This window comes from Lemur catta, chromosome 1, assembly GCF_020740605.2.
Source record: "Lemur catta isolate mLemCat1 chromosome 1, mLemCat1.pri, whole genome shotgun sequence".
Lineage (NCBI taxonomy): Eukaryota > Metazoa > Chordata > Mammalia > Primates > Lemuridae > Lemur > Lemur catta.
Window position 1 is genome coordinate 53,468,294 of NC_059128.1, and position 26,060 is coordinate 53,494,353.

Sequence of the window (26,060 nt, forward strand, 5' to 3'; positions counted from 1 at the left end):
ATTACACATGAATCAGTCATTTGCATTTCCTCATAAAACTCTTTTGCCTTTTAAAGATCACTGGGTTGAAGACAAGGACTCCTTTCTATCTTTTCACTGAGAACTACTCACTCAGAACATCATATAGTTTCCGTAATTTATTTATGCAAGTACATCATGGGGTACTGCTCATTCCATACTTTGAATGCTAAAAATCTACTAAGCATTTACATATCAGCCATCCTGCTCCCTGATATTTTATATCAGGGAAGAATATTGTGATTATCCCCTAATACTTTCCCATGGTCAGCCTTCTCCAGTAGCAAATAGATGTCCGTTTTCCCCTTAGCTGATCATTGCCTTTCCACATTACTGTTAATTGACTTCTACTACTACAGCAAACTCTTTTTTAGAGTCAGAACCTGTCTGACTCTATCATCTTTAATTGTTACATTCTTCCTTCTTTCTCTAATTGACTTCTTTCTTGCTTTTCCTCTCCCTGTTCCTTATTTCATGGTAATTGCTCCATCATGAAAGGCTACCATCAATTTTCATGGAGAAGAGGGGTGTATCTTCTGTTTGTGTCCTGTGCACTATGCATGATGCATCAGGTGCAGATGTTCATGGCTGGATTCTTTCTTCCTAAGCATTCAAAGCCCGTTGGGGGCATTGATTCCAGAGCAGAGCAGTCCTGGATGCTAGATGCTCATGTGTTTCATAGGCCTGGTATCTTGGACCTCTGCTACTAGAAGCAGAGGTGGCACTGAGGCTGGCACTTAAAGCATTTCTTGAGGAAACAGGCAAGAGAGATACTGAGATCAGGTGCTGAGGTTCCCTTACGCAGGGACTGATAACACGCTGAAATTAAGAGTGAGAACAAAGAGATGGAGAATAAGGCTAGAGTAAATTAGGAGTAGAGACCACTCAGGATCCATGGGGTTCCCTGGGCACCCAGCAGGCAGTGGAATCAAGGCGCTATCAGGGGAGGGAGCTGCCCTTCATTCAAGACCTAAAATGAATCTTGCTTTGGGGCTGGCCCCAGGGGCACAGGTTGGCCTTCTATAGAGATTGGCAGCTAGCAGGTAGGCTGCCTGTAGGACTGACATTCTTTCCTGTGGCATCTTCTGAAATACAAGATCCCCAGCCAAAAGTTACCCACATCAAAATTTTGAATTGTCAGCAGAGCAAAGTTCAGCTTTTGCCTGATATCTGGTCCTGAAAGGTAGTCATAGCTCCCTCAAAAGGGTTGGGAGGGATTGATACATTTTTACTTTATTTTTTCCCCACGTTATTCTATACACCTTAACTATTAAAGCATACTGTGTTAATAGAATAGGGAAACAATAGAGGTGAAATTCACAAAAGTGGATTGTATGGACTCTGCAAAAATTTAATTATTGTGATTCACAAAAGTAAATGCTAATTCTTAAATTGTAAAAATTAAATGGTCACTGATTTTGGGATATGTCTATGATAGAAGATGAGACAGACCAGGAATCTGAAAATAATAATTCTAATCTACATGTGATTACATGGGTATCTTTGTGTAATAATTTATAATATGCAGACACCAAGACTTAAAGAATTCTATCTCTATACCAAAGGAGGAAGGAACCGAGACCATTTATATTTGAACATTCATTCTTCATTATTTCCCCAGGGTATTTTTATTTCAGATGGCTCATTCTTTTCAAAGTGCAAGATCTCCTTAAAAAAATGTTCACCTTGGGGAGGTGGAGACTTCACACTGAATCTTATGTGACTCTTTTTCTGGCCATGGAATATGTAAAATGAGCTCAGAAGAGGGGTGAGTATTTTGCATTTTACTGCCTTATGCTCTACTTTTCAAGGGTAATCTAAACATCTAAACTGTGTCCGCAGTAAAGTGCCCCATCCTACTTTCGGTGTCCTTGAATACCACTGAATGTGTCATCACTTTTCTAATACCTGTAGCTGACAATAAATCTGACCACAGTGAGGCTGTAAAACATAAGTACTCCCCATAGTAATACTAAGATAAATGCAGAGTCATATTAGTAATACTGCCCTGAAGGTACAACATCCCTGCTGGAGCTTATCATGTGTTTAATGAAAGATACAACCAGACAAATTAAACTCTGTATGTTTTATTCATATTCATGCAAACTTTTTTTCAGTCATGCCCTTCCATAAGAGGCCAACTTGCACCAGTGCCTCTCCCGGCCCATCCCACCCACCTTCCCACCCTCTTATAAACAAGAGCACAGGCGGTACCCTCACAGAGGGGACAGACTGGGCACTGCTGCTGGCCTGGAGAAGGGGGAAATTGACTGTTGTGTCAGATCACCATTAGACTTCTTATTTTTCTTAGTCATACCTAGGCATCACATGTCTCTTTAATCTAGAGGCAGCTCAGAGCCTTGGGAGTGGGCAGGCAGGGTCTAGCTCACAGAGAAGCATTCCTTGCTGGTCCTTGCTGCTGGCCCTATGGTCAGTGAAAAGGAAGTTGAGATTTTCAAAAAGATCTTTCATGGAGAAAATAGAGAAAACAAGTAGAACACAAGCTTCAGTAGATTTATTTACAGAGAACAGCATATTAATTAAGCCTTGTCTACCCCAGCTCTTGGGTGTATTGTCTGCCCTGGCCCCTTCTCTCTCTTCAGTCGGACAGGGAGGGTGTGGGAATGAGGCTGAATTCTCACTCGCCATCTCCTTATTGAGTAGGGTTCTCTTCAGATATTGGTGTTTTGTTCCAAGTATGTCTCTCTTGCAGATAGTGTGTAGCCAGGTTTGGCTTTGTGGCCCAATAGGAGTCTTTTTCTTTTATAGGAAAATTCAGACCTTTATTGATATGATGAATATTTGTTCTTAGTTCTATCACCATATTTTATGTTAGGCCTTCTGTTTTTGTTATGCAGAAATACTTTATTTTTCTTTCTAATGATTAACTTTGTCTAATATACTGAATACTTTTCCAGGCTCATATATTAACTCCCTAGTATGAGTAATTATGAATGTAGGATGTGTCCATTTTAGCCCTCCTCTCTCTCTCCTCTCTGCCACCTGAATTTAAGTGATTATAATTTTTTTAGAGTTTATCTTTATACTTCATAGCTTTATTTCTTGCTTTATTCACTTTAAATATCTCTGACCCCTTGGCTATGCAAGGTCAGTATAGTCGCACTACCTGTCCTTACCTCTCCGTTCTCTTACCAACAGCTGTGATTTAATCATTTCTGTAAGGTGAAGATTAAGACATTTGCCTTCTAGTCTACAACCAAAAATTCACTATTTGCTTCTCCAGTCTTGGGGTTAAATGGATTTAATGATCAGAGCCATACCTTTTACCATGGAAAGCTGAAGCTTATTCTCTTTCACTTTTGCAAGAAGCTTGGGGAGTGTATATTCATTATGTGTTTAAAAAAGTTTGTCTTCTGTGTTTATACCTGATCTACACTTTGGGTGTATATGTAAATCTCAGTTTAGTCTCTTTCTTTGAGGACTTTATAAGCATTGCTTTATTGTCTTTGGGGAACTGTTAGCAGATACTTGTAAGTTTCAGGATATATTTATCCAGAAATTGACCCAGAAATTCCATTCCTAAATATTAACCCAGGAGAAATGCAAACATATACCTATAAAAGAATTTGGATATGAGTGGTCACAGAAGTTATATTTACTATAGCCAAAGACTGGTGATAGCTGAAATGCATACTGGCAGGAGAATGGATGGATAAGTTATGGTGTATTTATACAATGAAATATTACTCAGCAATTAAAAGAAAGAAGCCACTGACACACATCAACAAAAAAGAATTTCACAGATATTCTATGGAGCAAAAGAAGGAAGGCATAAGAGTGGTCAAACATAGATTTTGATATCTTCCCACAGGAAGAATACTGCACTGGGAATCTGAACACCTGGGTTCTAAGCCTTAGTATGCAACCAGCTAGAAATGTAGCTTGTGAAACTGATGCCTTTTCAGGCTTTACTTTTGTCATCTATAAAAGGAGAGGGTTAGATTAAATTATTATTAGCTTTTTTTAAGTTCTAAAATCCAGAGATGTTAGCTGTTTGTAGTCTGCAGTAACACCACTAAGGATTTTGAAATTCACAAGAAAGAGCATTAATGGTCTCCAATTCCTTATAGTGTATGAGTTATAATCTCTATTGACCTTCTAGTTTTTACACCATGGTTTCTAAACTATTGTGAAGAATTGCTACGTACCCTAAAAATGAAGAGTGCAGGGCTGTTAGTGAATAAGGTCAAGTTTTATCAGACTCGCCAATCTATTCCATTACTCATTTCTGATTAATCATTTCCTCTTCCACTGTAATAATGAAGTATGTATTGAATGTCCATCTTAGAACTCTGCATAAATTTCTTTTATTATTGGTTAGGGAATTAACTTTATTATTTCTGTTTTTCTTAAGGAAATAAGACAAATGTGAAAGGTTTCTACTCTTTACGAAAGAACTCAAAAGTACCTTCAGATAAATATAATTTTCTCCACAATGCCGAATTGAGTTTCTTTACTCCAGTGAGTTCTCTATTCATAAACAAAATTGGAAGTCAGGGAAGATGTAGCTCTTGGGGGGAAAAAGAGAGAATAGTGATTATCTCTAAGGATTTTGATGATTTCTAGGTCATACGCAAAGTACTATTCAAGCTGTAATTCAGATATACTTTATGGCTGCATAGAGGAATTTTATTTACTTTCTAAAGAATCTACTTCAGAAATTGCTTGATTACAACAGTATTTCACTGTGGTCCAGTGGTTCTGAAAGTCTTGCATTTTAGTGTTGCTGCTGTTGTGCTCTGGAAGACTTAAGAGATACAGTCTAAGTCATTTTGCTTTTTTCACTGCTAGTTAGACTAGGAAACAACAATCCTAATATTCCATGACTGTCAGACTCTGAAGCTAAACCTCACACAAGGCAAGAAATTGGAATCACCATCCCAAATCTCATGTTGATCCAACAGAGAAGTTTCTATCCAGTTCAGAAATAATTTTTATTATGATCATTAGGACCTCATTTAAAAATATCTAAGCATTAGAGGATGGTCATGTTTATTAATTGTGAAGGCAATTGTGAGATAAAATGAGAGGATCATAGTTCTCCCTTCCTGGAGAGGACTAATTTTTCAGGGCTCACCTTCAAATCCTTTACAAAATATTCAGAAGACTTTTCGTGGGAGCCTCTTTGTCAGACAAAAGCACATTCTGTGACATTTGGGCATCTGCTCTGAAGCTTTGACTATGACTAAGGATGACTTATTCCACTCATGTGAAACTTCATCCCCTCCTGCTGCATGTCTTGTGACAGGTTGGCTAATTTCATAGGGTGGAGACTTTATCATATACTCAACTTTTCTCATAGATACTAACCAGTGGCTTGCATCCCACAGGTAGCCATTAACTATTTGATTAACTGACATTTCCTGCTAAATGCTGTGTTTTTTATAAATATAGACTTTACTTAGCCTTTTTCATTAAGAATTTTTCAAAATATAGAAAAGATCAATAAAAATTGTTCTGGGAAATATTTAAGTATGGATGTAGAACTTCGTGTATGAAATAATTAGTGTGAAGCCCTCCTTGGATTGAAGAGAGTGACATTAAAATACATTGCGTATTTGTTCTCAGTCCTTCATCCTTTCTGACATTCTTGCTCTTTGCTCTATGATTTTGAGATTCCTCCCACTAGAGGAATCCACTCCATTGCTGTGAATTGCTTTAACCAGTACAACATGAGGGGGAACAACAGCATGCTAGTTTGAGCTAGGTCTTAAGAGGAAGCACGTTTTTATTCACCCTTCTAGCATTTCTGCCATTGTCATAAGAAGAACATGCCCCAGACAGTCTGCTGGTCCTAGAGCAATGAGAAAATATGATTCAGTACCCCAGTGACCTGCCGACCAGCAAGTGTGACTACATTTGCTTATTGTTGTCTGCCACTGTGTTTAGAGGGTGGTTTATGACAGTGTTGTGGTGACGATAGCTGACTGGTTCAGATGAAAAACACGGAAGACAAGATTATCTTCCTGAGGTTCATTTTGACAGAAATCCCTGTCAGATATGATATATAGGTCAAGCAGATAAAAAAGCTTTTTAGCATGTGATAAAGACATTTTCACCATGCCATCGTGTTAAGTATTCATTTTCATTTAAGAGCAAGTAGTTACATGACACCTTCTGAGATCTCTTAGTTGTTTAGTATGTTCAAAAGCAGCATGAAAGCATCTGTATGTGTAAGACATGCACATTCTATTGTATTTTCCTATGAAGATACAAAACCATGTAGTCCATCTTTGCAAACCGCAAAGCTGTGTCCCAGGCTCAGAGGAATCTTCATGGGTGATCTGACCATTCCAATTTCAGGGCAGACACAATCTTCAAAGAAGACACACATGCAAGTGTAATGAATAAAACCTGAAAGGACTTCCCTGTCTTTTGGGCACTATAGAAAAATATGTGTGGGAGAGAAAAAGAGGGGATAGATAGATTGATTTTTAACAGGAGCATATACACAAAGTTCAACACAATTTAAAAAATAGTCCTGGGGACCCCCGGTTGCAGAGGCAAACAAGAATGTACAATAAATTGAAAAGCACCTATTGACAATCAACAATATGTAGGCAGGAAAGAAAGAAAAGTACCTGATTTTTAGGATAGAGACAACCCATAAGCTTTCATTCTCTCAAGACTAAACGCAGGCAGCAAAACAACTTATCTGTGCAGAAGGAAAACATCAAAAGGGTCAAAATGTGCTCTGCAATCACTTGAGAGGACTGATGAAGGAAAGGACAAGGTGAAGCATGACAAAGGCAGAGACTCAGAAAACCACAAGAGAGGTACATTGATGGGAAGAGAGGGACGGAGGGAAAGACACAGGATGTAAGAGCCATTCAGCAGTGTTTATAAAGGCAAGGCGATTGCAGAGTCCTGCAGGCGAGTAAAAGAGAGCAAAGGTCTTAGTGGACTGAGCTGAGGAGCGGTCAAAGACAGCAGCAAGATGCAAATAGCTACTCAAAGCTAGTACGAAGGCAGAACAAATAATCAATGAAAAAGACAAAAAGCAAAAACAAAGCAAAATACAGAACTTTGTTATTAATAGAAGCAATAAAAATATTAACAAGAGTAACAAGTTTGACCTTATTTTCCCCCAGAAAAAAATTAAGTTTTTGTATCTTTATGAACCATGTATGATATCCTTTCCAAGTAATAATTGCATTTGTTTCTTTTAAAAATGATTTTTCACAGTATCTTTTTTAATGCAATAATTGTTGCACTCAAAAGAACTTGTATGTCTACACACATATCTCACATGTATGTGAATTATAAAGTACAATAATGAAATGAATAACCAAAGATACACCCCTCAGACCAAAGTACCAGAGCATCAGAAAAATTGTGCAAACCAGTGTGCTGTCCCCCTCTCCCTTCCTTCTGGCTTCCTCTCACAGATAACCTATATCTTGAATTTTCACATTACTTTTCTGTACAATGTGTTCTCAATGAGATTTTAGAGAGTTCTAGGATTTCCCTATCAGGTTGATTTGGTAACATTCTGTTTGTGTTTCCTGTAATAACATTCATCGGGTGTTGGGCAGGTGGGAGGGGGAGGAGGGGATGGGTATATTCACACCTAATGGGTGTGGTGTGCACCGCCTGGGGGATGGACAGGCTTGAAGCTCTGACTTAGGTGGGGCAAGGGCAATATATGTAACATAAACATTTGTACCCCATAATATGCTGAAATAAAAAAAATTAAATAAAACATCAGGGAAGAATAAAATCCAAGAGTCAATTCAATATTTTCACATTTTTTAACCAGCCACTCTCCTGCAGTCTAACTCTTTTCATTGCTCTGTCCCCCGGAATGTCAGCTTGGTTATTGGCTTGGCTCTTCTGATGACCTTAACACAAAAATAGTCCACTTTCCAGGTGGTCTAATTGCCAATGCCCAACTCTTTAGTTGAGGTTTCATCTCTCAGTGTTACCAAGGGAAAATGGCTTTTGGGAGTCAAGAATATTTCATAACCAGGAGGCTGTTCAGTAGGGCATATAATTAAAAAAAGAATGTTTTGTTACTTCCTGTAACATATTTGCAATCACGTGTATAAATACAAGCAAATTCATAGCTTCTTTGTTTGCACCTGCTGGATCCACATTTGCTTTGTAAGATTTACAGATACCTGATGTAAAGTCACCATCATTTCTACTTTTAAGCTGTTTTAAAATATTAAATGAATAGACATTTAATAGTCATTCAATATTTTAAAACAATAACAGTGTAGAACTGGGAAACAATTTCCTTAAACAGCTAAGAAAAAGTAAAAAGAAAAAGAAAAGAAAGGGAAAGGGAGTAGAGAGGGGAGACAGAAAGCCTATGTTGTATTTCGTAGTAAATTGTTCTGCTGCTTCTCAATTCAGTTGCTTCATATAATGACATTTGTGCAATGTCAAGGTTTCTAATTTGTCTGACTCATTCTGCTTGAGCAAAATAAAATTGTTTCTCCTTTTGTCTGCAAAATATTTTATGCTTATATTTTTCTCAGGCCTTCACGTCTGACAAAATGATCACATTTGCTGTATTTAAAGTAAAAATTAAATTTTACATAATACAGTTAATACAATGCATTATTCTTAAAATAAAAGAGTGATATTAAATCTCTAAGAGACACAACAGGTATCACCCATACTTACCAATTAATTTTTGCCCGCTGCAGAATGCCAACCTCATCTTCATCTCAGAAAAGAGAATGTTAGTGTTTTCCTTAGAAAGGGTCAAATGATATAGTATTTATGAAAGTGTTTAGAAATTCCCAAATTATAATAATTCCTTTATATGCATAACAGAAATGTACTCTTCTCAGTAATCTTTTAGGAAATTTCACAGATGGCTATTCTAGCAAACTCCTAAATATTAACTCAGTATACTTTGGGTTCTATATCATTAGAAATGACCTTATGGAAAAAAAGATGCTCTCAGTGATAAGGAACTTTTGAACCTTTTTAATTTTTTGATGGAAGCACAGTTGTTGAAACTTTATGTTAGTAAAAATGTAGTAAATGTGAACTAGGCTGTGAAATATGTAGTAGACCAGGCTAGTTTTCCCACCGCTGTCACAATTTCACAAACAGAACAACATTTTCTAACAACTTCCAGAACTTAGAGATAATAATTCACAATACTGCCTGGTTGAATGTGGCACACATTCTGATTTTCAGGGCGATATTTGAGCTGATTTTTAAAAATCAAAACCATTTGCCCAAATGTGTCCATTTTCATCCACTGTCAGGACAGAGGTTTCTTGTATTGGCCTCTGTGATGCTCTTGGCAGCTGTGTCTCCTTTTCACCTTGTAAAATTTCCCATGACCACTATGAGTCCCCTACTTCATTTGATTACAGAATTTTTAAGTCCTCATGATTTTTAAAATGTGTTGTTCACTTGCTTTCTCAATTATGCAATCACCCAAACTGTAAGCAAAATATCTTAAACTTTACAAAAGGAAATTACAGAATACATTAAGTTGCACAATCAATAAAATACCAGAAAAATCAGCTACTGGTCTTACATTTGAGCTAATGTCATTCAGGAGAAAGGTCTTTATTATTTGCTTTGATGCTTTCCAAGGATTATGGAAATACATAAATACAATAATTACCGTTTAAATAGCTGTTCCATCTTGAGAGCACAAAAACCTATGGTTGAGTTTTGCCAGGTAATCAGTGGAAATTGACACAGAATACCGCTACCTTCTTTGTTTCATTCGTCAGAATGTTTTATCACCTCAGATTTCATTCTATATTCAGCACATAATTGAATGAAATGTAGTTTGAAATGAAAAGAAATCTATTCCCTTTTATGAGAACATTCACCTATTAAAGGTTAAATAAAAATTGAAGAGCATTTAACTTAGCTTGAATTCAAATGACTTGGCTTTATTGAAATATTTAATGATCAATTTCCACCAGTAACCCAATTTTTCCATATTCCTAAATATATAAAAATATATCTTTAAAAAATTAAATTGAGTTTTTTAGTATCTTTTGGGGAAAATTTTAGATTGATCTTAGGAAGTAATTTAGATAATCTCATATTAGTTCTGCAATCTTTGTGTTCACATATACATGTAAAATGTTATAAAACCTATTACTGTCTTATGTACTTATAGTATTATATTTTGCCTATGTTGATATAGTATTTTCTTATTTATTAGTGTCTTTTCCTTGGTTTAAAACTTAATTGAAGGAAGATTAGTGGATGATTTAAAAATTCCTTAGAAAGAAATGATAAACTTTTTTCATTGTGAGTTTATTGAGATTTCACTCTACTAGGAATCAAAATTTATTTATCTATCTACCTTATGGATTTTGCTTCAGATAATTTTGCATGAGATGGATTTTGGAAAAATATAATTAATCATATTTAAAATAATTCAGAAAAATTCTGTTGACATTCACATATTAATAGAATGACATAATGACATTCACAGAGTGGAGCAGTATAGCAAATTAAAATTGCAGACCTTTTTTTATTGCTCTGCATCTTGGAATACTGAGCCCTGAAATGATTTTCACATTTAGTCAAACTATTGCATGAGAGAGCAGTAATTAAACCATGTAAGTGCATCTTCTTTAATTATGTCTAATTTGTATGTTGCCTATAAACATTGTCAAGATGATCTCAATTGGGATAGAGTAACACTATTTAAAGTAATATCTAGAATTTTAAAAAGTTTAGGCTATAATAGTTCTTCTTACATAGACCATATACACTAACTAGCCTTGTTTAGAGAGGAAATATATCAGAACATCCATAAACAATATGAGAATTAAGAGATTTTCCTAGATCTTAGCAAAGCATCACCTCTTAGATATATTTATGTGGAAGAATTTTTCTTTTTTCACTGATAAATGTAAAACCATTTTGAATTAATATGACATTTTTCTTTTCAAGAACTCAAATTCGTCATTGTTATTGTTTTATAATGTTCTTGTGAGGAGTAGATAAGGAATTTGTAGATGTGTGGAATTCCATATTTTGTGGATAAGTGACTTAGAATCATAGCTAGTGTTCATAGGAAGTTTAGACATCATCATGTCCAATATTCTCCCTCAACATCTCCAGTGGATGGGCATTCACTCTCGGCTTAGGCACAAAGAATGACAGGGGGCTTACATCTTCATAAGGCTGTTCATTCATTTCAGTTGTGATTTGGGGTGACTGTAATTATTTCAAAAACTCCTCTCTATATTGATACATTATATACCTCTTTATGATTTTTCACCCATTAATCTTTACTTTGACTTCCACACAAAAGAATATTCACCTTCTATATGCCCCTCTAAAGACTATGTACTCTGGTAGAATGACAAATGGATCACAAACCAGCACACCTGGGGTCAGCCTCAATTTCATCATGCTCAGCTGTAGGACATTAAGCATAAGGCAACTAAGTGTGCTTTACTGTCTCCATCTATAGACTAAGAATAATGATGCATGCCTACTCTCCCTCCCTACATTATACAACTACTGTGAAAATCGAATAAAATAACATATTGAAGTTCTTTATGAAATAAAATGTCAAGCAAGTAGGTTATTATTTTTGCATTAATAGTTATTCAACTATCACAGTTACCTCTAAGTCTTTCCTTCTTTAGGACAAGCATTCCAAGTACCCTTAACTATTCACTATATGACATGGATTTAGGTTTCTTTATGATTCTAGATTCTCTTTGGCTTGTCAGTATTTCTATTAATATGATTTCCAGAAGGATGCCAGTGCTTGATGTTTACATTTATTTTCTCATTTAATTCTCAAAATATTTATTATTATTTTAGACCAAGAAACCGAGGCTTGAAGAAGTGAGATGCCAAGCCACAGGTCACACCACTAGTACATGATGGGGCCAATATTCTAACTCAAACCTGCATTCTCAGTCTAATGTGCTAGCCTGTGCGTGTTGTGACCATGAAGCCATCATTTACTCTTGCATTTAGCATTTGTTTATAGAATGCATCACTTTAGATATCAAGGGTAAGACGGTTAATAGGGTAGGGAGTCTGTCTTCAAAGAACTTACTGTATAATGGAGGAGTTATCTAAGGACATAAATGGTTGTCAAAAATGCTATGTGGTAATTGTCATAATAGAAGTGAGAGTGGTCACATCATTATCACTTCAGGCACTCTACTTTCACTGATAAAGCTAAAGATTTCAGTTTTAATTTAGTTTGATTTTTGTGTGTGTGCCAACTAGCGCATGGCTGACAAAGTCGTGGAAGGGTTCACAGAGAAAACAGAATGTCCCTTATCAGGCTCATAGTTGAGGGGACCCAACAGTCATGAATCACAGAGAGGGTTAAACTTGGTGAGCTGTAATGTAACATGCTTTCCAACTTTTGGATTCTATGAGCTTGAGCTAGAGTCAAATAAACCCTGAGGTCATATTTACCTAAACTAATATTCCACAACCCTACACATCTTCAATTGATTGTTTAGAAGCTAAGCACAAAACTTGACATTTTTCTCTTATGAAATTCCTTCCTGTCAAATGTGGTTTGTTGTTTTTCAGAAGCTGCTTTTATCATCCAGCATGACTGCTCTCAAGTCCAACCTTGTCTTCTGTAAATGTTATCTGCATGCCCTCTTTGTCCTCATTCATCCAGCAGAATTTATTAAGCATTTTCCCTGGGCCAGGTGCCATGTTGATGCAGGTAGGGGGAGGGACTCTTAGATGAGTTTATGGAAAAGCACAGAGTATCATGGTCAATGCTGTGACTGAAAGATGCACAGGGATCTAGGGGAACACAGAGAAGGTGGTGCCTAATTGAGGATGGGGATGGAGATGGGACAAATGAGGGAAGCCTTCTGGGCTCAGCCTGGAGATACATGTAGAAGTGGGAAATGGGTTGCTCCAAGCAGAAGAGCACCCTGTGCACAGTCAGGAGAGCAAGGAGGAGGATTAAATTTAAGGAACTGTGGATTAGTTCTATAGGCTTATAATATAGGGTCTAAGGGAGAAATACTGAGAATGATGCTGTGCAGGTCTTTCAAGAGTCACTGACTCAGGGGGATGGGTGGGACATGGACAATGTATATAACCTGAACTTATGTACCCCCATGATGAGCTGAAATAAAAAAAAAAAAAAAGAGTCACTGAATGGAGTGCTCTCTGCAAACTGCCCTTGAGAACCCACTCCAGATTCATTTCAGGCAGCCCCTTTGTGAGTTAGACCCAATCCTTTAGACAAAGGACTGTACTATTTATGCATCTTCAATGCTATTGTGTGGGTCAAGAAGGGGAGAGGGAAGGACAAGATGATGAAGAGGAGAGGAAGAGCAAGGAAGAGAAAAGTGACTCTGACTACGAAGTCTAAAAATATAAAACTGCAAGGGAAGCATTTCAGGTAGTAGAGAGAATGAACTTCATTGTCAGAAATGGAGAATTATCTGGAAGGATGCCACACTCTCCATCTTGAAACAATAGCTAAGTTCTGCTAAGTTCTAAGAAGTCTTACATGTTGTGTATGTTTATTTAAAATTAGGTAAGAAACTAGGACTAGGTCCACTATGGCAATTAATCCACCCAAAAGTAAAATAAATTCTAAAAGTATCTCTTTTACTGGTAATCTTGCTCAACTGACAAAATTATAGGCTAGCCCATCTTCTGTTAAACCCAGTTAATTTTTTGATAAAAAATGACTGGAAAATCTTTAGAAAGCATTATAAAGAAGGCTAGGAACAATTTTTAACATGGACTATTTATAGTAAATTCATTAAGTGCTGTGTCTTTCTAACAATAAATTGTCACCATGATATTGTGGTTTATATATATTTTCCAGGCATTGTGGCAACTAAGTAGAACCAAAATTAATTAGATAATAGTTTAACTACTTCAGTAGATTTACAATGAACCTGGCTTCCACTGCCACATAACCTATGGGACTGTCCCCAAAATTTTGTTCCATTGAAATATGAAAATTCAAAGAAGGTTTCAGGAATTTCTTATTTTTTTTTTGCATAGTTGATTCTTTCCAAGGGTGCATTCCGCCTTTGGGAATTCCCTGCAATTTCACCCTCCTCTTAATAACTGTTTTATACTTGGCACTTATAAAGCCCTAGTTTTTAAAATAGTCTTTTTAAAATCTGATATTGGGTATAGATGTTTTATCTCACTCTCTGGATTTAAGTCCTAGGAAACTGGGAAAACATCCTGAACCAGTGTTAAGTCTCTTTTCTCCTGGCTGAACACCTGCCAGAAGACGAATATGCATAAAACACTTAAGCACTGAAATTGAATCTCTCTTTCTGTAATCAGCTCACAAATGATAGAGCCAGATGTGAACAACCATATCCTTTAATAGGAGCCTTTTCAAGAAATGCCAGGGAATATGTCTTATGTACCTTTGCAGTTTCGATAGCAGTTCATAGACCCATTGGTACCCGTCTCCTCTTTTTTCTGCTGTTCTCTGGTGCTGGTGCCATCAGTCATTCTGGAACCAGGAGTTTATATTCATTTTAGCTGGCTCTTTGTTATGTAAAGCATGTATGCAGTGACTCTGCTTTACCCTGATTCTTCTATTTCTGATAACCTCTTGGGAACTGTAAAAAAAAATCTTTCTCCTCAAGTTCACTATAGCCTGCCTCTGTGTATGTCTTTTTGAGCCATATCCTCCACATTGCAATATGCTTAAGTTCATTCTACTGATATGTTCTCCTTTGAAGTTTTGACTTGTATGTGTGTGTGTGTGTATGTGTGTGTGTGTGTGCACGCACACGCATTAGAGTACTTCTCCTGCTCCATGTACTTATAACTGAGATATGTAAGAACAACTGAAAGAAAACACCACTAGCTTGATTCATTGTACATAACTTGGGGAGGATAAATTTGCCATTATTCTAATTTTATCATCTTCTTCCCCATTAAAGAATACCAAAGACATATGATCACTTCATCTTCTATTTTAAAATTATCAGCACAATTGAATTTCCCTTGGTTTCTCCTTCTTCTGGATTTACACTTTATTTCCTTTCCTCTGAATTCCCTGGCATGCACGTGCCACTCTGTAGATATCCACCCATCCATATTGTATCATTATACCTGAATTGCCATGCCCTCTTTTGAGTCCCCATGTCACACGGTATAGACCTCCAGCACCTATTATACTTTCTCATGCAGAGTAAGCATTGTTCTCATTGGCTTTTCTACTCTAATGACCTCCCTAATGGCACAGTGGCTAGCACATAAGAGACAGTGCTTGCTTACTGAATGGATGCACAAATGTTCTCATCCTCAGCCAGGCTTAGCTTATAATAGATTCAAATTTACCTTAGGTTAATTCAGGCAAACACCTAACACTTTCCTACCCCATTCACTGTCTAGTAAACCTCAGTGAATGCCATCTGGTATAATTTTGTGATGCAGAAGCCTCTATTGTGCAGATGACAATCATGTTACCATTTATTCACATGAATTTAGTTTCTACAAACTATAAAATAAGAATTTTCACATATATTTAGCCATGTTTTTATGAGACAGGTTTTAAATGTTTGATCTGTGACAGTAAAATGGATGAATAGATATTTTACTTAAAATTAATAGAACAATTATGTATTGTGTACGTTCTTTCGTCTGTATGGCATACAGAGACAGAAAAATGTAAATAGGTTAGGATCTGGAATTGGATTTCTGGGTTCCAATCCTTACTCCTTCCTCTATTAGCTGTTATGGACTGAATTGAGTCCCCCCAAAGTTCATATGTTAGAGTCCTAACCCTCAATGTGACTGTATATGGCGATGGGACCTTTAAGGAGGTAATTATGGTTAATTGAGGCCATAGGGTAGGGGCCTAATCTGGTAGCACTGGTATCCTATTAAGAAGAGGAAGAAACACTGAGATCTCTTCCTGTGCTTGCACAGAGGAAAGGCCATGTGAAGACACAGCAAAAAGGTGGTCATTGGTAAGCCAAGAAGAGAGACTTCATCAGAAACCAACCCTTCTGGTCCTTTGATCTTGGACTTCTAGTCTCCAGAACTGTGAGAAAGTTCAGTTTCGGTTGTTTAAGCCACCCCGTCTGTGGTATCTTGTTATGGTAGCCAGAGCAGATTAACACAGTGACCTACTGCAGATTGTTTAACTTTTCTGAACCCAATTTTTGTAAAATTAATTATTTTATAAAATTAGTACTATGCTAGCATAGATTTGCATTGAAGAGACATTCAGATGATACATTTGACACTTAACAGAGTGCCTGGTATGTAGCAAGTACTTAAAAATCATTAGCTATTATTATTACTTCACTGAAAAATCATTCACTATAGCTTGTATTCTTGTGACTGAGAGTTCTTGAGTCACATTTGGGACAGTTAAGTCAAGAAAACTTCAACCAGTAGAAATTCTGTAAAGTCCTTGTCAATCTAAGTCTATCACACAGCTTGATTGTCCTTGCTAACTATGGACACTCCAAATATGCTGTAATAATAACTTATGAAGCACTTTATAGGCACATTAATTAATTAAAAAGACAATTTACCCATGGCTAGGAAGTAATTACTATTAATTAGCAATAAATTAATAAGATTGCAACCTTACAAAAAAGAGTGGAAAAGAAGGTGAAAAAGGCAAACGATATGAATCAGATGTTGCAAAATGGTAAAAACAGATTACTTTAGAAAAATTCACCTTGCCTCATGTGTAATTTTCACTAAGATCTCCCTCATTTAGTGCTACCTCTGGTTATATATCACTATTCCTGCTTTTATTTCTACATTGAACTTCTTAAATTGGAGGTGGGCTTTCTCCAATGGGTAGATCTTCAAGCCACACATATTAAATTGCCCCATTCACTTTAATTTTCTTCTCTCTTTGCTAGCCACCTTGGCTTATAATATCCTCAAAGCTCACCTGGAATATCTTTGTATATTTTTGTGGAAAGAATCATTGTCCATTGAAAGCTTTTATTCTTGATCTAATTATAAGACTCCTTCCTCTGCCTCCTCCATCTCTTAGGTGATTCTTTCCTCTCTGTGGTTCATTGCAGTGTCTTGGACCTGGGCCTTGATTGCTCAGTCTGTGCAGTAGAGGATTTTCTCCACTTCCACTCTCCTCCCTTCCTTCTTCTCAGTACATCATGGCTGGCAAGCCTTGTTTCATAGACTGGCAACTGCACCTTTCTTCCCAGGTGACTAAAGACCACCAGGTAGTTGCCCAGGCGATGCTCCAAAGCTTTGCTGAAATCAGTTCTGGGATCATTCAAGCCACTCGTGCATTTCTTCTTCAGATTAGCAAATTAACTGTGTTCACTCTATGAACACTGATGTTCATAGTTAAATCACATAGTTATTCTTTTTTGGACTTATATTGGTAACACTCCTCTCCAGGCCTTTCTTTTCTTAAAATCATTCTGTAAAAAACATTTTAATTTTCCCACACTTGCTCATTAGGGTAAATTTTGCTGCTACACCAACATCCATTTTTGTGTTTCATCTCCTTGCCAAGACTATGACACATCTGTTTCTTTTTTCCTGTTTTTTTTTTTTTATCCTTGTATTTTGTGATTCTGACCATGGCTATATTGATGCCACTCATTTGCTGAGTCATCTTTACTTTCTGCTTTAGCTTCTTAACTTTTTCTCTAAATGTCTCCATTAATTATATCTGCATTGAGAACATCAATTTTGCTCTTTATACCTTTATAAAGTTCTAAATTTTACAAGCTACCCTACAGGCCTCTGGCATCTTGAAAGCAGTCTAAGTCTCACCTGTTCTTGATTCTCTCTCATATTTTAAATGTTGCTCATTTCTAAGGGGATATTCCACACTCTTAGCATTTTCATTCAGTATTGCCTTATTATGGCCAGATTCTAAGTATTTGGGCTTATAGGTCAGTTTTTTATTACTTCCCAACCTATTCATTTCTATAAATATGCTCGAATTCTCTACTCAACATAGCCATCTTATTAAATGCAGATATGTTTCCATATTCTTAAACAAGTTTACCTTTTAATATATCTTTTGAGAAGTATAAAGTTTTCACAAATTTGATCTTCCCCAATCTACTTTGTATTGTCAACTCTATATTTTCCAAACAAGCTAATGCATCTTTTAACCATACTCCTCATGGAGAGGAGAGAAAAAAAATAAATCTTTTCCTGGTTCATCCGTTGAGAAAGGTTTTTTATTTTATTAAATTTTAGAAGAAACTCTATTCCCCTCATTCTCCTGTTTTGATGAAATTTCCAATGTGCTCATCAAGAGAAGGATATACTGAAGAAACACTCCTGGATGTTAATTTCACGCAGTCTCACCATGGGAAAAGGAGTGATCAATCTGATTGGTGAGACTGGGAACGGGGAAGAACTTGACAACTACTGGGCCCCGGTAACCTGGGGCTGTCACAGCACTGAAATCAAGGGCCTCAGCACGTCCCTTTAAAGTACATTGAAATGGAGACCCGGCCTGAAGAAGCTCTGAGCAGACAAAATTAACTTCGTAAGTGACCTTAGACTTGCTTGATTTCCAAACATAAGCAAAACTTAACTTGAACTACTTCTTGTAAATGTCTATATTGAAGGAAAACAGAACTTAAGCTCGACTAATCAAAAACAGTCAACTAACTTATAATTATATAACTGGAGACGTTCCAATGGAATAGACCAAATAAGGCAACTGTATATTTGTAACCAATCAAATATTTTTTTTGCTTTGCTTCGGTGTTTGCCTAAAAAAGCCTCCTCCCTTGCATTCCCTAGGTAGAGCTCCCGAAACACTTTTGATTTGGAGCTGTCAGATGCCTGAATTGCTGTTTATGCAAATAAATTCTTTAAAATGTTGCTGTGGCTCAGTTTACATTTTGAACACCACTTTGGACTTGTTTACTTTGAAATCAGATGCTGCTGCTGCTGCCTTACCTTTTTCCGCGTGGTGAACAAAAGAGGGCAGATTTTCCCAGTGTGGTGGGAAGCAAGCCATTCTGTAGCTTCTCTGATGGGACTAGGATTTGAGTGTGGGAGACATAGGTCCCAAGACCCAGGTTTAGTGAGGGTCATGGGAGACTCCACCGTGTTCTGCAGAAACACTAACATCGTTGTTCTGAATAAAATCTGTGGACTAGCCGGTTATCCCAGTTGTTTGTGAGCATAGGCTATTAGCCAGAATTCTGGAGTGGAAGAGAGGCATCTGGTGGCATTTGGGCACCAAACCCCAAGTGGGCCTTCTTTATGTTTTTTGTTTATTTTTATGTGTGTGTGTGTGTGTGTGTATGATTTTCATATATTTTTAAATTTTTAATTTTGAAATTATTTTAGGCTTACAGAAAAGTTGGGTAGAGCTCCTATGTATTTTTCACCCAACTTCCTTCAATATTAACATTTTACCATAACTGTGATACATTTATAAACATTTAGAAACCAACACTAGTACAATATTAATGACTAAACTACATACTTAATTCCACTAATGTCCTTATTCTGTTCCAGTACTCAATGTAGGAGCCCACATTGCATTTAATTGTCATGTCTTCTTTGTTGCTTCTGATCTGTGATTGTTTCTGTCTTTCGTTGTCTTTTATGACCTTGACATTTCTGAAAATTACTGTTTAGGGGTTTTGTAGAATGTCCTTCATTTGGGGGTTAGCCGATGTTTGCTCATGTCTTATGGCACGAAGTGATGTTAACCTTGATCACTTGTTGAAGATGGTGTCTGCAGAGTTTCTTCACTGAAAGTTACTGCTCTCCCTTTTGTAATTAATGAATATTTTGAGGAAAATAATTCAGAGCTATGCAAATGTCCTGTTTCTCTATAAACTTTCTCTCACTGACTCTAGCATTCATTGGTTGTTGGTGCCTTTAGTGATTGCTACTCTGGTGTTCTCATGGTGTTTTCTGTTTCCCTCATTTCTTCTTTACAGAAGAATAGAATTTTGTAAAGAACAGCTGTCCTCTTCTCTATTAATTAATTTATTTAATAATTTACTCATAACAGTATAAAATCATGGATATTTATTTTATTCTTTGGGTTATAATCCAATTCTATCATCATTTGTTCACTGGGAGCTATTTCAGTTGGACCCTGTATCCTTTTATCATGCTATCGTCCTTTAAGAAAGGTTTAATTTGGAATAATTTTAGATTTACAGGGAACTTATAAAGATAGTACAGTGAGTTCCCATACAGACACCCTCCACTCTACTTCCCCTATTGTTAGGATCTTATATTACCAGGGCTCATTTGTCAAAACTGAGAAATCAACATTGGCACAGTACTATTAATTAGCTCCAGACTTTTGGATTTTACCAGTTTTTTCATTTTCTTCTTTCTGTTTCAGGATCCAGTCTAGTATACTGCATTACCTTTGGTTTTCATGTCCCTCCAGTCTCCTCTGGTCTGTGACAATTTCTAAGTATTTCCTAGTTTTTCATGACCTTGACAGTATTGAGGAGTATTGGCCAGATATCCTGTAGAATTTCCCCTACTCTGGATTTCCCTTATGCTTTTCTCATGATTAGAATGGGGTTATGGGTTTTTGGAAAGAATATTTTTGGAGTTAAGTGCCCTTCCCACATTGTATCAGGCAGTACATGATAGCCACAAGAAGTCTTCGCTATGTTAACCTTTATTACTTGGTTTGGGTAGTGTTTACCAGTTTTCCTTGCTCTATGTCATGGAAGCAAGCCACTAAATACAGCCCACGCTGGGGGGAGAAGGGCTAGGAATTATGATCCTCCTCCTCCTGGAAAGGTGAGTATCTACATAGATTATTTGGAATTTTTTTAAAGAAATTTTTGTCTTTTCTCCCCCATTAGCCTTTGATTTTGCACTAAGAATACATCTAATTTCTCCCCTTCTTTGAGAGTTTCAAAGGCCACATCTCTAGCTTTTTGTGCTGTTGTTTGTGTTATTTTCTTCCTGTTGATTGTATTTCCTCCACGTGTGTTTTTAATTTGTGCTTTATTTCCTTCCCTTTTGACTCATTTCTTCCACTAGACTCGGGCCCCATCAAACGGCTGTGCTGTATCACATTTAGGAGGCTGCCTCTGCTGCTATTCACTGTGGCTGCTCTCTGCTTTCTCTTCACTCTGCTTTTCTCTTTACAATTTCTGTAGATGCTTTCTTGCTTCTTTGTTCCTAATCTGAGGGTTGCAGTTCCAGACAGAATAGTTTCTTCTGACCAAGCTTACCTAGCCTCATCATGCTGCTGTTTTTCTTTTTTCTTTTGCTACAGCTATTGTTTATCTCTAACTCCTCTGTCTTTCTTCCTTTTCCCACCCCCTTCACCATCTGGAATTGGTGTATTTATTTTATCCTCCTTCCTCTTTTCTTGGTGCCCCAGGGGTCTCCTTGAATTCATGTGGACAGATGTTACCTGCTCAGTTGTTCCTGTGAAGCTCTGTCTGTCTCACTCTTAATTTACTCTTTCAGATTTTAGAACAGATCCTTTTTCTACACACTGCTTATACACAATTTACTTTGTATGATTAGTTATGTCTTGTCTGCCATACTGCAAAACAAGTATTGCAATAGTCGTCTTAACAAAAGTTACTATCATTTGTTGTGTACCCAGACTGTGCCAAGTGCTGTGCTATCTACATGATGGTCATAGACTTACTGAATTCTCACAACAACATATTGTTATAATATACATTTTATAGACAGAGAGCTAAGGCTCAGAAGGTTAACTAATTTGCAAGTTAGTTAATTTTAAAATTGCAAAGTTATTTTTCCTCATTATGTTATTCTGAGTCCTTTAATCATTATTCAGATGACTCTTGGGCCATCTCTTTAGTACCTCTTTGGTTCTCTGGGTAGCATTTGAATTCTCGATCATGTTTAAATGAAAGCAGCCTGGTTTGGGGGAAAACTTATTCTATTCTTGCTATAAATTTTGAAGGTTCCATCAAAACCATGACCTGAACAGTAATGAATGAAGGGTTTGGTATGTAATTCATATGGATTGTTTTATTTAATCCTCATGATGACCCTTTGCAGTAGATACTATTGTTATCCCCATTATACATATAAAATACTGAATTTTAAAGAATTTTAGTAACTTGGTCAATCTAATTACACAAACTAGTCAGTGGCCAAGATGGAATTTGAACTTGGGTTATATAACTCGGAGCCCATACTCTTAACTAACTCACCATACATCACAGTGTTTGTAGAGGCCAACCCTAACTATGGCCATATTCTTTCCCCTTAGTTACCCGTGCATAGATTCTCTGTCTCTTTTACCTTCCATCCTTAGTCTTAACTAAAAATTATCATGTGGGAAATAAAATTTTGTGTGGGTCTCCAAGGTTAAATGAAGCATTTCATTTAGAAAGCATCATTTAACATATTCTCAGACTATGATAATATACTCCTACAGGCCATTGAGGATAGTTAGTCATAATGGAACATTAAGAGTTGAAGCAGGTATTGGTAACAAAGAAAAGAGATCTTTGTATCCTGCTTTAATTCACATATTTCTGGTAACAGAAAGAAGATAATCACATTAACCATTGCATATTCATTTCTAAGTGACATATTCTTAACAAATTTCCAGGTATCAGTAATTTCCAGTATGCTCTCCCTTATCAAGCATTTTGAAATTTCATTACTGCAGTTTTAAGGGGATACTCAAACACTTTCATTTGCTTGGAAGATCGTTGCATTCAACATAAGACATAACAATTGAGCCATAGATTAAGACTTGAAAATCTTTGAGATTACAAAGATATTCATTATTATGGAATTGATTGTACTGGGATTTAACCTGTTACAACTAATTAGTGCAAATTCTCTAAGTGGAACAGAAGGTTGACAATTATTCAGCAATTTCAGTTGTATGGGAAGCCATCCGTATAGAAAATAAATCCAAAAAGCTCAGTGAATTAGAGAATTTGAAGAAATAAAAAACTGAAGAAAATGAGTTGAGCATGTTTTTCCAATGGTTTTCTCTTGAATTGCTACATTAATTGTATCTACTAGAAAAAAGGATGATGGCAAAATGACTGACATATAATAAAGTGTAGTCAATACATTACTCTTCAAAAACCTTCTGCGTGATCACTGTTGCATCAAAAACATAAAGGCCTCAGACGTTGTGCCCTCAGCTTTCAGCTCTCTCATTACAACAAAACATACAGGTGTCTTTATCTCAGTTTCTGAATGCTGTTCACTTCAGGTCCCTTGATTCTAGGATATTGACACTCCAATCAATATTATTCTATGATGTAAAAATTATTTTTTTCTGAAAATAGATAATGCAGCATTGCCCTCTTAGGCTATTCTTTCCAATGAACCCACCACCGTTAATGACCTCCTCACCACCAAGAGCAGCCAAGTATCTCCTAGTAACTAAGGGAAGTGAAATGTTTAATGCTGTTTCAACCACTGTCGCTAGTTTCTTGTGTGTACTTCCAGAGGTACTCTGCTCTTTTCGGCAAGTGGTAGCATTTCAAATGTAACTGCTGTGAGCACCTTTTAAAAGAAATTAATGGTTCCTGTGTTCATAACTCTGTGACTATTGTTTGTATACCTGAATATATTATGCTTTCAAAACTATGTATTATTGCCTATTTTATTGTGTAAAGTGGCCTGTGAAGTGTTCTGTCATGTTTTTATTTTCTCAAATGAATCCTCTTTTAAAAGTATAAAGAAAAAAAAAAGAAATTAAAAGACTTAAGGCATAATTTACACACTATAAAATTCACTCATTTTTGAGTGAACATTCCTGATTATGTAAGTTTGTAGAGTCATGCCACCATTGCCACAGTCCAGCATTAGAACATTTATCTGACTCCAGAAAGAACCCTGGTGACCACTGGCAATCATTCCCTGTTCCCACCCCAGCCCCAGGAAACCCCTCATCTATTTTCTATCTCTGTTAACTGGTCTTTTCTGGACATTTTATGTAAATACAATCATGTATCATATGTAGTATTTTGTGACTTGCTTTCACATAGCCTAATGTTTTTAAGATTCACCTATTTTGCAGAATATATTTCATTTCTTTTTATCACTGAATACTACTAACACAAAAGTTGGCTTCCCTCATCCTTCAACTTCTCCATTCACATGTGCAGTCTGTTCTATCCTCTGTTGATCCTAACTCAGAATTCAGTGCTTCTTCTAGTTTCCTTCAAGTGAATCTACTCCCTCCAAAACCTTGCTGAATTTTATAGTTAACTTTCCTGAAGGTTTTGTAGGGAAGCAGAAGAGGACGTATTCATTTACCCCTCAACCACCAACTTGACAGCACCCAATATGAATTTGTTTTCTCCAGAGACTCATTTGGTTTCCTTACTTCCAGGACCTGAGCTTTTCATTGCTCAAAACCCAGGCTTGTTAGGTCTCTATCTTTTCCTTTCTTTTATTCCAGTTTTCCTTGATTGTCTTTCTCCCTCTCAAGAACAACATTTCCTCCCTTTGACTCATGCATGAGATATTAGCAATCCACATTTCCTAGAGTTTCCCACCCTTGGAGCTTCATTCTTTAATAACTTCTCAGAGTATTTCTTCCTAAGACAAACAATAGTTTCCCTAAGAAATATTCTGATGAATATTATCTTTTCTCCTCATCATGTTACATTAGTACGAGGAAGCTCTTGGAAAGCACAGGAGAGGAGGACTGAATAAAGCAGCTGAGACAAGGTCAAATATAATTGCAGCATTTTGCAGAGATGTCCATTCTAGCCCTTTTTCTAACAGGCATTCTAACATGCTTAGATATACTTCTTCCACTTACTCCTACCAGACCTCTAGGCATTCAGACACAAGAACACTTGATAAGTGAGCATCTTAATGTTTATGTGGCGAAATCTTGATTAGAAAGGGCAAGAGGCTTTATGGTTGAACATCTCTGGGCTCAAATCCCAGCTCCACTACTTCCTGGTTGAGTAAATCTCTGCTAAATTGCAAGGAATAGTAACATGCCATTGTGTAAGGATCAGAAGATGAACTATACAAAGCACCTAGAACAGTGTTTGGTACTACATAGGTACTTAATAAGTGGTAATTATTTTCTCACATCTCTAGAGAGAAGAAATTACTGCCTGTCTCTACTGGCAACTTTTTATCTTTTTCCATCACTAATGAATAGACATATTTCAAGACAATCATTAAATAAATTAAATTCTCAGTCTTCGTAAATAAAATTACTATTTAGGAACTTTATTCCATCAACTTCATAAAATAATTAAGTTATTGTTTTTAAAGGCTTCGACAGTTCCAATATAAGGACAATGGAGCCACCCTAACCATCAATCACCATCAAAAATCTGGTAGAAGATTAATTCAGAAGTTGTGGTTTAATAGTGTCTGTTACAAAAATAACATGTAACAATGAAATGAATTTTTTTATGTAACACTATATTCTTTGACATTCACAACTGTCCCTTGAGGTAAGTAGAATTTCTGTGATTATCCCTTGCATGGGTGAGAAAACCAAGACTCAACACATAAACAAATCTGAATCCTGGGATTTTTCCTTTCCATTGTAAAAATCTGATTAAATGAAATAATAAATGTAAAAAGCTTCATAAGCTATAAAGCATTCTGAAAATATAAGTAGTTATCATGATTTTTCTTATCTTGAAGTAGATAATCTAATAAATTCTAGAACCTAACTTGCCTTTTGTAGTTAAAACCAAAACATTTAATTCCACTACCAAAAGCTTCAGATAGTTGAACTTTTCTCAAACTGCATTAATCTTGGTTATTTACTAATGAGATAATGCCTCCTATTTAGAGTGGAATTTAAGGACCTTACAATTTTATGATGTTCCTGCCCTATTGTCTTCCTTTCAACTTTGTGTTCGGTGCATCTCCCTATGTAATTGTAGTTCTTCTCCCATCCAGACTGGCCATATAATTCCATCTCCAGTGTTACTACCAGAGGTTACTATTGAGCATCAAAGGATTTCTGAATGTGACTTGCAAGTCTCTTTCGCATCTTTGTCTCAGTGCATTTTGAGAGTCTACTGTTTCTACAGAATTCCTGGAAACTAAACAATGCCTGTTTCCCCCTTAGCCAAAAGTGTACTCATTTTATTTTATGGAAAAAAAATAGATTATTTCTGTGTGGGTTTAATCAGCTTTGTATT